Genomic DNA, 15,316 nt, shown 5'->3' on the forward strand with positions numbered 1-15,316 from the left:
TTATTGTTATTGTTATTATTATTATTGTTATTATTACTATTAATACTATTAATATTATTATTGTTATTTTTATTTTTATTATGATTATTTTTATTATTATTGTTAAATTTAAAATACTAATCCTTGCGTGTTTTATTTGTTTGTGTTGTTATTTTGATAGGATTCGGAGGTTGAAGACGACGGTGACGTTGTGAATTACAGTGCACATTTTGTGACAGACACGGTTTTTCTAACGTTTGACGATGTAGTTACATGGGCGGATGCTGTTGCAATAAATCTGGGATTTATTTTGGTGAAATCGTCTTTCAACAAACAGAGGGATGGTCGACCAGTTCGATATTTAAGATGTGATCGGGGACGCAGGAGTAAGCCGAGAGATCTTGAGAACGCAATTCGGAAGGACACCAAAACCAAGGGCATTGGTTGTCCTTTCTACATCAAGATATGTTACTAGTTCGTCGCCCATACTTGGTTTATCCGGGCGAAAGATGATGTAACTGGGACCCACAACCATCCAATGATTGCGTATCCAGAGGGTCATCGTAAAATTAGTGGGTTGAGCCCGAATGCGAAGCAGGTTGTGCGTGACATGACGAAGTCTAAGGTTGCACCGCATAACATCATGGCGACTATTGCGGAGCAATTTCCTGATGATCATCCAAACATCAGACACATCTACAACTGCCGGAATGACTTCAGAGAGGAGATGTCTGATGGGAGAGGAGTTGTTCAGCAATTTCTACATTTGGCGAGACAGAGTCAGTATGTTTACTGGGTCATGTCCGATGATGAAGGCGTTTTACAGCACGCCTTTATGGCGCATCCAGTCATGGTAGACATCCTACGGACGTACCCCTATGTGATCGGTATGGATTCCACTTACAAGATTAACCGATACGGGATGCCTTTTTTAGAGATAGTTAGCGTGACACCGACAAATCAGAATTTTCTCGTCGGTTACGTGTTCATGCGCAACGAGAGTGCGGCAAGCTATCGATGGGTTTTGCAGAGGTTGAGAGACGTGATTGGGTATGATAAGGAGCCGTCGGTTTTCTTGACAGACCGTGAGCTTGGGCTATGTGCTGCATTGAGGGAAGTGTTTCCAGGAACCTCGCACTTACTTTGTCAATGGCACATTAACAAAGATGTGGAGGCTCGGGTCACTGCTATGTTCAAAAACAAGAAGATCGGTGCTCTTTCAAAAACGGAAAATGGAAACGTATCATGGACGCTGCAACCGAGGAAGATTATGAGGCCGCTGTAGAAAACATGAAAGATAGGTAGGCAAGTTATCCAGCAGTGATACAATATGTAGAGAACACATGGCTTTGTCATAAAATGAAGTTTGTGACATTTTGGAAAAACCAAGTTCTACATTATGGCAACACCAGCACTTACAGAGTTAAGAGCCAACATTCGGCCGTGAAGATGTGGTTTGATTCCTCGACGGGTTTGGTGTAATATTATTGAACTTCATGTATGTACTTTAGTTTAGGAATTTGAGTTACAAATCATAACGGTTTTTCTTTGTAATGTGCAGGTTCTTTAGATACCGTATGGGCTCGAGTTCATAGCCACATTGGTAATCAAATCATCGCAATTCGTAATGGTTTGGAGGCTTCTATGTCGAAGATAGGTCAAAAGTACTGACAGTTGCCACTGTCACGTATAAACGGGAAGGTGTCTCAGCATTGTTTGAAGGTTCTCGATGAGGAGACAAGGAGGATGAGGGAGCTGAGTTATCAAGTGCACGAACGATGTGGATGTGCAATGCGTGTGACCCACGGGTTGCCCTGTGCATGCTAGATACATGATTCGCTAGCTGCTGGGACAGGATTGTACATAAGGCAAATTCACCCATTTTGGAGGACCTTGGTTATTGGCTCTGGAGATGTTGGGACGGTGCCTGGCAATGACTCGACCGAGGATGCCGCACATTTTCGTTCTCTAATGGAGGAGGTAATCGATAGTGATCCTGCTGTTCTTCGAAACGTGTCTCGCATCATTGAAGAGGAGCTGCATCCGGATCATTCTGATCTCAGAGAGCCTGCTGTAAACCACCGGGTTTGTGGTCGACCAAGAAACAATGATACAAGACGTGATCGTTCTTATTTTGAACATGTAAACCGCCAACACACTGAACGCGACGCACGACAAACAGGTACGATTGAGTGTTGTGTTTTTCACATAAATCAGCGTTCACTAAACTATTAACTGAAACCTACATTCGTGCAGGAGATGTAAACGACATTAGCCAAAGCTGTTATCGACACTCGCTTCCAGGGCCGATGTTGCCTTACATCACAGGATAGAAGGATGTCATTGGCGATGGGAACTGTGGGTTTTGTTGTGTGGCCGAGTTCTTCTTCGGTGATCAAGGCCGATGGTATGACGCTCGAGAGACAATAGCGAATGAGGTCCTCGGTTATCGAGCCCTATATGAGAGGATTTATGGGCTTGGAAGACTTGAGATCAATGTGCAGCGTATTCGATGGGACGGTTGGGCGGTTGATTCCCGTCATTGGATGGTTGCAATACAAGATTTATTTCCTATTGCGAGTTGGTTCAACGCAGCGGTTATTATTCTTGGTGTAGGCCAAACACCAACTTGCTACTACCCATGCCTCACGATATTGCCGTTGCGGGCAAGAAGGGGGGTCACAGCACCGGAGCGAGAGTTTGTCATCGCTACAGTTGGGGGCTCACATTTTATTTGTATTGAACTTGCACCAGATTCGCCACTTCCCCCGATTGCAGGTTGGTGGACCGAGCACCACGACCCAAGTGTTGACGGTTGGGATCAGCGTTACGAAGCTAGAAGGAACATGTGGGATGCCTTAATTAGATAGTGAACATGTTGTTGTACTTTCATTTATGTTAAACAGTTGTCGTTATGTAATTTGCAACGAATTGAACTTAATTAAACAAAATTTCTACAAAACCACCAAAACAGTTGTTCAATACTTAAAGTACATGACGAATAATAGTACATAAACGAAATGCGTACAAGGGAAATAAAAATAAAAAACAGCAAGTTCACAACCCCATCATCGCCCTCCAATCAGCTCGTAGCGCCTCAGCCATTGCTCTTGTATCACGCGATAGGCTCGGATACTCCTCCAGGGTCCTGTTGATGACCTCCATAGACCGACCCATCTACTTCAATTAAAAAAACAACATATTAAATAAATCACAAGTTTTTTTTAAAAAAAACAACATATTAAAAACAACATATTAAAAAAACAACATATTAAAAAAACAACATATTAAAAACAACATATTAAAATAACAACATATTAAAAACAACATATTAAAATAACAACATATTAAATTATACCAAAAAATACAACTACTTACGTAATCCGTGTTAGTTCTCTCTGGCAGTGTGCGACTCTCATGTGATGACGCAACTGGAGAAACACGTGGATGAGAAAATCGGTACAGCCACTGCATGTAACCAGGACCGACCGTAGGAGCACCACCACCAAGTCTGCTGAGGGCACCTACCACGACACTGAAAGACATACCAGGGACAAACCGAGTCCACATCACAGATGTCATCTCTGGTGGAAAGTCAACTCGATACATCTTCAAGTTCGTCGGTCTCTTAGCCTTCTCAGGCCTGATAATGGCTGGTGGAATGCCCTGAACGTATCCAAGTTGTCGAACCACTCGATCAGGCATGTATGGCTCAATGATGCTACGATACTGGATGCAGCCAATGAAAAGAGTAGCAGGCACGCGTCGTGCTGGATCAACTCTGTACGGTAGCCAGTTAAATTCATTGTCAGTCAAATGATCCAACCTAGCCCGAAAAGCGAGAAGGCGCTCCATGCTCTTGTTAGGGCACCCCGATCCAACATCCCAGGCGGACGCATGAGGAATAGCAAGCTCCCTGGTCAAGGTCCCCTGCTGAGGCCGGAAACACGGAAAGTACTCATAGATCCACGCCTGCAGAAGCGTAAGACAACCAGCGATAGAATCAGCATCTCTTCGTGATGCTGTACCCAACTGCCGGTACATGTATGCTAGAACAGCAGAACCCCATGAGTAGTCACTAATCTGAACATCCTCAACAAACAGCTCGTTGAGGAAGGAAGGATGAGCACGGTTTCCACTCTTGTCCAAAAACAAACAACCGCCGAGTACTAACCACAGGTACGCCCTGTAATGGAAACTGAAGGTCTCTGCGCCTCCAAGGTCGACTCCACTATCCTCTCAGTCAGGACCCCACTACCCTGCCATACGGTTTTGGTACCGCACTTCTCATTCAGCTCTTCCTCAGTCATATCCAAGGTAACCGAGCACGCGTCCCGTAAAACGTCTGTGCTAGGAGTAGTGGAAACCATGGAACCGTCGACACGAAGCCCTAGAATATGATACACATCATGCAGCATGATCGTGATCTCCCCAAAAGGCATGTGAAACGTGTTCGTGTCTGACTGCCATCTCTCAACAAAAGCAGAAATTAAGGGCCAGTCAAATCGCCGGAACATGATCCCGGGTAAGTGAGATAGACCACTGCCATCAATCGGTTCCAGGTGCTCCTGCGGAAGACGAGCGCGCCAGTTAACCAATTCAGAACACAACTGTGTCCTGCTCAAAGACCGCAGCACGTTTCGCTCCTGCCCACCCCATATGCAGGCAGACACGTGACCCCCAAAACTAGGAATAACGGTACCATCCTCAGGCCCACCTGACATCGGCTCCTGCACCACCCATGACTCTGACGAGCTGGTAGAAGCTTGACCTGGTTCACTACTACTAACATATCTCCCATGGTCACCCCTATACACAGTATGGTAATCCTGAGGGTCGTACTGTGCATCTCTAGCAGATTGACTTCCTCGATCTTCATCCTCATCTGATGAAGGCACTCCAGTAGACGAATACATGGGGGCGCTCCCCTGTGACTGGTGCTCCCCCGACCAAGCACCAGCAGTCCCATACTGCTGCTCATGCTGAAACGATGCATGTGAAGGTCCTACACCACCTAACTCCCTCCTAACAAACGCATTCAAACGTCTTGATCTTGCATGACGTGGACCAGAACCCTCAATCTGCATTAAATAAATAAGTACAGAATCATATTTCAATAATAATTCATAGTCAAAAAAATCAAATCAAAACTATAATAAATCAAATCAAATAAACAATAATAACAACATTACTAATAATAACAATAATATTATTCTTACAATACTAATACACTACTAACAATAACAACACACTAACACACTACAAATAATTTCAACACAACAACAGACCAAATCAAAACTATAATTAACCACAAAATTGCCAAAATTAAAACGCAACAACGACAACCCAATAAAAAAAACAATTACAATAACAATAACAACAATTTAAGTAAACAACCATAATACATAACAACAACAGCAGCAAAAACCAATACAAACCAAACAAAATTTACATAACAATAACAATACATAGCAACAACAAACTTATTAAAATAAAATCAAGAATTATTGCTAAACTATAATTATTGCAAAACTAAATCAACAAAAATTACATAACAATAACTATTGCAAAACTAAATCAAGAGAAAAATTATTTTAATGCCACAAATGAAGGACACAAACATTTTCAAATTAAAACATGCACCAAATCAACAAAATCGACGACAAAAAAAAAAGAAAAACATAAATTAAAAAACAAAGGAAAAACAGAAAAAAAAAAAATAGGGGCAAAAACAGAAAAACAAAAAAAAAAAAAAAAAAAAAAAAAAAGAGAAAACCTGGAAACACCACTTCCGCCTGAAATTTCCGGATGTTTCCCTCGACTTCCGGAATTTCTGGGCGGAAGTCCCCTTGTCCAGAATTTTTTTTTTTTTTCAAAATTCAAAAATTTAAAAAATAAAAAAAAAACTCACCGGCTCGCCGCCGCTAACGCCGCCACCACGACCACCAAACGTCAACCTAATTCTCCGTCGGTCTGCCATTGTCGGATTCAACGTTTGATTGCTAGATTTTCTTGAGTTTGAGTAACCTTCAACTATTTTGGTTTTTTTTTAAAAAAAAATTCTGATTTTTTTTTTTTTAAAATTTCAGATTTTTTGGAAGGTTTTAGAGAGAGAAAGTGTCAAAGAGTGATTTTGTGAGATGGGAAATGTCTCGTAAAGCCCTAACTTAGTTTATCGAGTATTTATATACGGAGGGCAATTTAGGAAATTCATGTAAAAATTGTGAGCGTCACCTAGTAAAATGCGAACGACGTTTAACAACACCCTCCTTAGTTTTTTCATCACATCTACTGGATCCATCTCCCCTGTAACAGTCAATTTCTTTTCCTTCATGTCCATTGAGATTGAATCAATCCCTACAAAAATTAAAACCCAATTTGAACTTAATTTCGAGAGAAAAAAAAAACACACACACGAAAAACACATTGTTATGAAAAGCTAGTTATCATGAACATGGAATTACCAAGAATAGAGGAGACTAGATTTATAGCCTTTTGCTTGCAATTAAAATCATTGTGGACATCCAATTGTAGCACCAATTTCTGAAGTATAACAACCAAAGAAAAAGAAAATCATAAATATAGAAAAAAAAAAGGAAAAAAAAAACTACTTTATTAGAATTATTACAATAATATTAAACAAATAGGAAAAGAGGTGAATGGTAATTACTCCTTATAATGCTAGTTACATACAATCTGTTTGAAGAGAGAAAAAAAAAGTTTTTGTTTCGGGTAAAAATAATGGGACTTTCGGCAAGGTCCTTTTCTGTGGGCTGAAGACTGATCTCGGTCCAAGTGATGATTGGGCCGAGGGTTTCCTACACAGCAGACACACGTAAACTGGCCTCGAGGATGTTACCGAAGAAGGCCCCTCCGATGCCGAAGTCAATATAGTGTTTAGAGAGAGAAAATTGTGCAAGAGTATTAATTGCTTGATACTTAATGTGTATGAATCTAGAGAGAGAGGATTGAAGGCTTTTATTCCTTTTCTCAATAGATAAGTGGGCCGTGAATCAAGTGGGCTTGGCACATTGACCGGGCCTTAACTGAGTTGACATGATTTGGAGAGTTGAACCTTATCCTTGGGTTTTGTAATTGAATCATTTATGGACCGGCCCAATTAAAGTAAATTGAACCCAAACAATTTTTATTTTAGACAAAAGACAAGGAAACAGTGTTGAAAGGTAAGAGACTTAACCTGCATTTTTGCTAAATGTTTCTGATTTTCCTAATTGGTGGATTGTGCAATTTAGAGAGAGTGATAGATGAAGGTTGTGTAGTAGGAAGTGTTGCATTGCATTTTCATGTGCATTTATTTATAGAAGAAGAGGCATAAGCCGCCGCACAACGAGGCCGCCATGTCATTTTTTATTTATTAATAAAAACTTTACGGAGTATTATATTGTTCTTTTGTCCTTACTCGTCGGGTTGTTCCCACGTCATTCACATGTCATGTGTCAATGTCCCATTGGCAGTTTCCAATGTCTCTACTCTTTTTTTTTTAGTATATGGCCATTGGGGATTGTTGTGCCTGTAACCGGGTTACGGAGTACGAACGTGATCACCAGAATCTAGAATCTAGATGAGTTTGTCAAGATAGATAGCAAAAAAGGTAATAGCGTAATTCCTATCTTTATACTTCCTCCGCTCTAGTATTATTGCAATAATTGGACTTTTTAATTATTCATCATGCTCTATTTTTTTTTGAAACACAACTGTTCATCATGCTTGTTTGACCACAAATTATGATTTATATGTAAAATAAAATTAGTCATGTGGGGTCTTGTTAGATTCGTCTCGTAAAACACTTTCACAAGATCAACTTTTTATAATTTTAACACTCATATAATTATAGATATTTAACATATAAAATGTGCTTTGAGATGCGTAATTTCATCATGTTGCAATATTTGTAGAGCAAAAGAAAAATGAATTTTAAATTCTTTTTCCCAGGTGGGATTGTCCGTGTCAATGCTAGCCAAGTATGGACTATGGAGTAGTCATGTCGTGAGTAATTCCTTTGATTCGTCATAATTGCAACACTAATACGGAATAATTACAACACTTTTGATAAGGGTCCTCTATTATTTTATTAATTCTTTCTTTCATCAACTTTACTTATATTACTTTTTTTTTTTATTATTATAAAAAATACTTTTTTGGTCCTCGCTCTCTGATTTTCCTAAATTTCTAAAACTTAGTCCATGCTCAATATTAAAATTACTACAAAACAGAGGAAGTGCTTTGCTACAATACAACGACCACGACATACTCGATCAAGAATACAAGACTCTTATAGTCTTATCCCTTTCTCTTTGTCCACTCGCCTATATTTTTGTTTCTCTTTCTAATTTTTTTTATTTATTAATATTCAAGAAAAGGTACTATGTGCAAACGAACTTACCGTAAGTCCCGTTTATAATAACCTCAGATTTTTTTTATTTTTTGTTTTCATATCAGATTTTGACTATTTTACAATAAATTTAAATATTTTTATATCATATTTTGATATTCTAATATTAAATTTTGACTTTTTTAAAATAAAAATCCTAATACGAACTATATGTTTACTTTCACAATTTTCATATGTGGCTGGCCACACGGTGTGGCTGGGGTTACTCGGTCGGTCGATCAGGAGTTACCCAATTAGATTTTATTTGCAACTTTGGAGGATTGTACAAACTTCTAAACAAAATTTGTTTATGAATTTTTAATAAAGACAGAAAAATAGAGACGCAATTGATGAGGAGAATTATATATAAAAAAAAATGACAATTTAATAGGGAAAGAAAATATTTGATGTAAGTAATTTATATGAAATACGAGTATCATTTTTGACAAATATTATAAATAATATGAAACAAATATAGTATTATTTTCTTAAATGTATTTATTGACCGTTAAATAACATAAAATTATCTCAGGTCCTCTTACTTCTGAAACAATCTATGCACCTAGAATAATTCTTAAAAATTGCATCCTCTTGTAGAATCTTCGGAAACTTTTTATTACTCGTAGAGTCGTAGCAGGGAATTAGGTATATACAGTACTTACATGCATTTGCTGACTCATTGTTGACGCTAGTTCACTTAAAAACAAACCTATAATTCTTAAAATACCAGGCTACCAGCTAAACTCATGTTGTTCCTCAGTCAATTCAAGTAAACTACTGTTATAAACACTCGTATCAATGTGACGTGATACATGACTCAATTACTCCGCACTCCCGTAGTGCCCTTTTTTTTTACTCCTTAGTTTCTTTTAAATGTCCCATTGGGATGTGTAAGTAAAAGAGTAAAATGATACTTTCTCTGTTTCTATTTAGTTAACGCGTTTAATTTTGGCACACATATTTAGGAGAGTAGACAGAATGATAAAGCATGTGGGATAGACTAGTAAATACAAAGTGTAAAACTTACCCAAAAACAAAATGTGTCAACAAAAAATAAATTGCTTAAAAGGAATACATGTCCACTAAAAAAAAAACGAAGGTAGTACTATGTACTTCCTCTATTTTTAAATACTTGCAACAATTTGACTTTTACACTATTCATTAGCTTCACTTTAACTAACATTGGTGATTTATAGCTAAGAAAGAATATAGTCATGTGGGATCTTGTTTGATTCATCTTGATTTTTACTATTTTAATATTAAATGTTTATAACATTTACATATTGGTAATTATAAATATTAGTGATTGAAATAATACATCGGTATGCGTGAAAAGAGAAGTGATGCAGGTATAAAAAAAACAAAGAAAGTATATAAGTGGATATGGTTAGGAATAAAAAATTTGGAAAAGTAAAAGAGAAAAATATAAATGGGGATAGGGTCGTCTTGAATCTTTTGGGAGTCCTGCGCTATTTAAAAATCATAATGTCGTACATTTTTTTTTCTTCATTTTATAATAGTTGTCACGTTTAAACTTAACACGCACATGTCAATATGTGAGTTTGACCATTATATATATAATTAAGCATTAATTAAAAATATTTATAAGTTTTTTAGCTTCAAAAAAAAATTATGTAGAAAATATTATTAAACTTCACATTAAAATCTATTTGAAAACATTTTAAATAATAATACTAATTGCATTTTATACATTACTCGAAATCTATAGTCAAAGTTAGTATATAAATAGACAAAGTATATCAATTATTAAGGAACGGAGGGATCGAGGGAGTATTATATACCTCGTTTTCTTTAGTCAATAATAAAAATAGATATTCGTTAGGAAGGATTTACTGTTAAATTTAAAGACATAGAAACTGTGATGAGTATGTTTGTCTTAGTCCGTTCTCGCAAAGTATATTGACTTTGGCGGAACTTGATTTATCTTAATAACATCCCCGGCGTTCAAAAAAAAAATAGAGATTAAAAAGGTGGAAATTATAGAAAGTATAAAATACGAAACTATTAATTTTACTATGTCTATAAAAATTTGGAATTTCAATAATAGTTTTTTTTAGAGAAAACTATGGTATATAATGCATCAACTTCCCCCAAAATCCTCAACCAAATTCCCCATTAGTAACCAACTCGGAACTAAGTATATCTCACCCAAAACAAACCTTAACCCAAAATAACCCACAAAATTATCAAAAATCCATAAGATTACCAACCAAAAACAAACAATGAAACCCAAATTAAGGAAAATCAATCTAAAATTAACGAAAATCAAACCCAGAATCAACAAAATTATGGAAATTAAACTGGAAGAAAAAATAAAATAAAAAAATCAAACAAAAACCCAACCCAAAATCAACAAAATTCGAAAATCAAATAAAATTTGTTTGAATATAATTAACATGTAAATTCGAACAAAAAACGAAATAAAACCACAAAAATAAAAAATAAGTAAAAACAAACAAGGTTTTCAGAAAAACCAACATACCTTTCCAAATACTTCTTCCCTTTGTGTTTATATGGTCAAATTCAACCATGAAAACTCCAGATGTGAAATTTTTATAGTCGAATTTGACCAAGAATATTTCGGGGTTTTCTGTGTCCCTCGGGAGAGTTACAATTCCTAAACTGGATTCCGGGTGCATGTACCTACAAAACAACGGAGACTCCGGTTGGGTGGAGTTCCGCCTCCGACGATCAAGTTAGAACGCGTTCGGATGATGTAAAAAGTGCAGAAAGTAAAGTATCTTCTCGGATTAAGAGATCAGGAGTATTCTCTCAGTGGAGAATTAAATACTTGCAATTAATGATTGCTCTGTTTTTCTGTGAATATTTTTCCCCTTTGGTGGGAATATCTCCCTATTTATAGGGTCTTGGGATTCGCGCCTCCTTCCTAGGTTACGGAAACCTAGGAATGGTGGGTTGTATAGGGAATTGGGCCTTGAAGGCCGTCTTTTTCCCAATGATTGGAGATGCCACGTGTCAGCTGAGAATTGGTTCATTTTGAACCTCTCATAGGGTGACACGTGTCACCGGTTGTCCCTTTTTCAGTTTCTGATGGCCCATAGGAAATGAGGTAATTCATCTGCCTATAGACCGCCAGCCCTTTCAATTTTCTTCTTAATGCCGCCTGATGAGCTTGTTAAAGGCTTCAACCTGGCCGTTTGATTGGGGACGACCGACTGATGCGAAGCAATGTGAGATCCCTTGATCTTTTAACTAGTTCTTGAGGGTAGGCGTCTCAAACTCAGGGCCATTGTCAAAGACTATAGACATAGGTACCCAAAATCGGGTGATAATATTCCTCCGAATGAAGGAGATGACATCCTTTGTCTTTATGCCCTTGACCGCCTCTACTTCTACCCATTTGGTGAAGTAGTCAAAAGCAACTAGAACATATCGCCGTTCGCTTGTAGCAGGCGTATATGGACCTTGAATGTCCATGCCCCATTTGGCGAATGGTACCGGGCTGTAAATAGTCGTCAGATTAGTAGCCGGACAGTGTATGAGTTTGCCAAATCTTTGACACTTGTCACATTTTTTCACCATTTCCATGGCGTCTACCTCAAGAATGGGCCAAAAGTAGCCTTACCGCCTGGCCCTTTTTTGCTAGGGACCTGCCGCCTATGTGTGATGCACAAAAACCCGAATGCAGATCCTCTAGTACCTCCTATCCCCCTTTCCGGGGTGACGCATTTCAATAACGGCTGCAGATAACCCTTCTTGAAAAGTTCCCATTATGAATCTCAATGTTTGTAGCACGCTTTTTCATTGCAACCGCTTTTGAGTGTGCATCCGGCAAAGACCCGTCTGCTAGATAAGCCCGGATGCCATCCATCCAGGTTGAGCTTCGGTCCAGAATTCCAATGGGATCTTGTTCAATACTTCTTTTTTCCATAACATCCCAAAAGACTGACCTAGGTGTATCGCATGAGGCGGATGATGCCAACTTAGAGAGAGCATCCACCTGGTTGTTTTCTGACCTGGGCACTTGACTTAGATGAAATTCATCAAGTGTTCGGGCCTCTTCTTTGACTGCCTGCAAATATTTTATCATAGTCGAATGGGTGGCCTCATAGTCACCATGGTATTGGTTAACGATCAATTGTGAATCAGAGCAGGCGTCAACTTTTTTTGCCCCTGCCGCCATACACATGTGGATACCGGCTAGTAGGGCTTCATATTCTGCCTCGTTATTCGAGGCTTGGAACTTAAACCGTAGTGCATATTCGTACTTGTCCTCTTCAGGGGACTGACATATAACGCCTGCACCACAGCCGTTCATTGTAGAGCTCCCGTCTAAATACACTTTCCAAACCTGGTAAAAATTCTCCGGCTCAGCCGGCCTTGTCATTTCAACAATGAAGTCGGCAAACGCCTGACCCTTCACTGCCTTCCTTGATTCGAAAGAGATTTCAAGACTTTGCATTTTAATAGCCCATTTGAGCATCCTGCCGGATGACTCCAGAGTTGTCATTGGCCGCTTGAGGGGTTGATCTGTGGAGATCACAACCGTATGTGCCAAGAAGTAAGGCTTCAACTTCTTGACTGCCATGAAAAGAGCAAGGCCAAAATTTTCAACCATGGGGTACCGTAGTCCAGCATTTCGAAGAACATGGGGATGAAATAAACCGGGAGGTGAATGTCGTCTCTCTCAGCAAGGAGAACAGCAATGAGGGCGTGGTCTAAGACGGCTAAGTACATGTAAAGCACCACCTGCGGCAAAGGGCTAACAAGCCTTGGCAACGAGTGCAAGTGTTTTTTTAATTTCAGAAAAGCCGTCTCAACATCCTCTCCCCATTCAAATCTAGTCTTCTTTTTTATTGCTTGGAAGAAATAGAGGCACTTGTCACCTGATCGGCTGAGGAATTTCCTCAAAGCCGCTAGAGAACCAGTTAATTTTTGTACTTCTTTGACAGTGCGGGGTGACTTCATGTCAATAACCGCCTGTATCTTCTCTGGGTTAGCCTTTATCCCCCTTTGATCAATCAGAAATCCGAGAAACTTCCCAGACTCAACACCAAAGACACACTTCTTGGGATTAAGCATGACCTTGTGCCGCCTGAGGGTGGTGAAGGTTTCTCGGAGGTCAACAAGGTGATCCGTCTATAGCTTGGATTTGACTATCATATCATCAATGTACGCCTCTACAATCCTCTCAATCTGATTAACGAAGACTGTATTAATCATTCGTTAGAAGGTAGCAGGCGCATTTTTCAACCCAAACGGCATCACCGTATAACGGAATAACCCCTGATTTCTCTTGATCTTTTTTCCACAAGGGTATCTGATGGAAGCCTGAGTAGGCATGACCGGCTGTAGAGTAGACCAGACTGTCGATCTTTGGAAGGTGATTACTATCCTTCAGACATACCTTGTTCAGATCTGTGTAGTTAACACACATCCGCCAGGTGTCATTCGGCTTTTTTACAAGAACAACATTTGCAACCCATTCCGGGAAGTCATCCAACAGCTTCTTTACTTCGGCGGCTGCCGCCTGACTTCTTTCCTCACCGTGGTTCCTTTTCTTTGCCTAAACGGCTTCTTCTTGGGATCCACGGCAAGTTTATGAACAGCTTAATCCGGGCTGACGCCTGCCATCTCTTCTACTTCAAAGGCAAAGATTTCTTTGAATTCTTTCAGCAGGTTGTGCAAGTCTGCACCCAACTTCGCAAAAGCAACCGTCCCAACCTTAATAGTTAGATCCGGACGTGTGTCGTCTAGAACGATATCAATGTGTTCACCAGTCAGCTGGGGACGGAGTTCGTCTGACCGTTCCCCAATCAGTGATTGCTATAGCTTCTCCTTTTTTACGGCCACCAACCGGTCGGCCTTTCTCTTTTTGCCGGCTGCTATTAGAGCAGGCGCGGCTTCTTGACCTCATCAAGGTTTATAGGATCTTCACCTTGGCCGAATGCGGCCACAGTAGGCTTGACGTCTGAGATGTAACACTCTCTTGCCGTCTTATGATCCCCATTCAAGGAACCTATTGATCCGTTATCCTTTTCAAACTTCAGAAGCATAAGGGATGGAATGATGACGGCCTTGGATTCATTCAGAGTTGGACGACCCAATATCAGATTATAGGCGGTCAACTCCTCAACGACCAAGAACTGGACTACCATGTGGCGTCCTTCTCCCTTAATCAGATGGGTAGGTCAAGCCTCCCCACCGGATGCACTACTCCACCCCCAAAACCAACTAAGGGGTGAGATACTTTGTGCATACTGCTGAGCTTGTACTTCATCTTTGCCAAGCACTTATGGCTGATCAGGTCAGACGAGCTTTCGGTGTAAATAAGGATCCGACCTACCTTCTAGTCGACCACTTTACATTCAATGACTATGGGGTCATCATGCGGCCGCCTGACCTTGCCCCTGTCCTTCTCAGTTATGATGACCTCATGAAAGGTGTCTTTTGACGCCTAGCCCTCATCAACTGAGTTGACATCCAACCGCCTGATATAGTCTTTGGTGTCTCGGATGGTTGGACCTCCTCCGACAAAGTCGCCTGCTATTGTATAGATCGGCTCTTCATCAGTGTCTGAACTATTAGCAGGTTGGGCCGCCTTTTTGGACGACTGTCCATTATTTGTCCTCGGGGTCACCTTGGACTTCAGAATGTAAGACTTCTGCACCCCTTTATCAGTCAGACGGTCCAACAACCGTTTGAGGCTATAACAGTCCTTGGTGTCATGACCTATGTCCTCATAGAATTGACAGTATTTGTTCTTGTTCCGATTTTTGACGGAACCTTTCATTGCAGCCGGTTTCTAATAGTCACCCGTTCTTTGATCTCCATGAGGATGGAGTAGTAGTCCTTGTTAAACTCTACTTAGGAACGTACAGTTTAAACTCTTTTTCCTTCTTTTTTTTTCTAGGACGGCTATTCAGAGTCATCTGCCACCCAGACTTCTTTTCTCTTCTTGCT

This window comes from Chenopodium quinoa, unplaced genomic scaffold, assembly GCF_001683475.1.
Source record: "Chenopodium quinoa cultivar QQ74 unplaced genomic scaffold, ASM168347v1, whole genome shotgun sequence".
Taxonomy (NCBI): Eukaryota; Viridiplantae; Streptophyta; class Magnoliopsida; order Caryophyllales; family Amaranthaceae; genus Chenopodium; species Chenopodium quinoa.